This window comes from Asparagus officinalis, chromosome 5 (genome assembly GCF_001876935.1).
Source record: "Asparagus officinalis chromosome 5, Aspof.V1, whole genome shotgun sequence".
Taxonomy (NCBI): domain Eukaryota; kingdom Viridiplantae; phylum Streptophyta; class Magnoliopsida; order Asparagales; family Asparagaceae; genus Asparagus; species Asparagus officinalis.
This window is the reverse complement of record NC_033798.1, coordinates 85668324-85669747: the sequence shown is the minus strand read 5'-3', so window position 1 is coordinate 85669747 and position 1424 is coordinate 85668324.

The window sequence follows — 1424 nt, the reverse complement described above, 5'->3', positions numbered from 1 at the left end:
CTTTTCATTTGAATTAGCCTCGCATTATATTCCTCAATATTTCTTTTGGTTCACACATAAAATTAGAGTCTTTGAATTTCGTTTGGCGTAAGAGTGGCTTTGGAGGAAGTTAAGCCCTAGCCGTTTGGGATACTTGGTGAGGTTTTGGTCTGTGTAAATTGACTCGTGTGCACCTTCACGCGTAGGTGTGAGGATAGGCAGTAGGCACGCTCATTCCATCCTGAAGTATGAAAATAAGAAGCATAAGCAAAAAAAAAAAAAAACCCAACAAACACTTGATCACTTACATTATCACAAATCATCAATCAAATTCGAAGTAAAACTAGGTTCATTCTCATAATTTTGGGTTTAGATAACAAATTTCAACTTGAATGATACAGAAGAGGTGGTATGACAGAATTGATGGCCGGAAATAAGACTAGTTGTGTTTAGTAGGATAAGTATGTAGGCGTCGAAAAATGCTTGCAGGCATCCAAATACCACTCAAAACAATATGGGAGAACAATTTACACGTCATCAGGCAACACAAGGTGGCGCGGCAGCCCATGGCGTCGCGGCTAAGGCGCGACACCACATAGTGCCGCGGCTAAGGCGCGACAGCACATAGTGCCGCGGCTAAGGCGCGGCAGCTTGTTGTGTCGCGGCTTAGGCGCTGCAACCTAGGGTGCCGCGGCTATGTTAAAGGAGTGCTGTGGCGGTTACAAGGCAGTTATATGATGATTTTTTGAGGCCTACGTGGCAGCATATCAGAAATAAAACGTGTGCTGACGTGGACAAGCAGTTAAACCACGAAAAAAGTGGTTAAAGGTCGTGGGAGAACGGTTTTAAGCACGATGGAACGTGCTGATAACCGTCCCTTTGGCCGCGGCAGCGATCTTTAGAAGAGTGAACATCTTACATCGATAAGATATTCGCTTCAAATTCTTACTTCGATAAACGAAGGAAGAATCATTAAACCCCTCACGGTTCAATCAGAATCTGTGATTTGGTGGTCCACGAGTCAAAGCGCTCCCGGCACAGGCAAAGATCCCACGCAAGCAGCGATCCAAACAACGATCCTGCGTTTGTTTCTAAGAAGTTGTAATTTTCATTTTGTTGTGTAAAAGAAGTCTTATAAAAAGACTATTTCTTTGAATTTGTTGTAATCGACCGAAGATATAATGAATTCCATAACAAAACCAACTTTTGACGAAAACAAACTGGCGACCACAGTGGGAGCCAACGGTCTCGCTGCCGAGACCGTCGTGTCGCAGCCGATCAAGATTCCAGTTGAATCCATAATCAAATACGAATTCGACCAAACCAAGTTTGAGGAATATCTCTCATCATACTCTTCAAGATCTTCATTGTCTCGAAAGTACAAGAGGATCTCAACATTGAAGAAGACTTTCATGCCAAAGAAGGCACAGAATGAAGACTCTCGC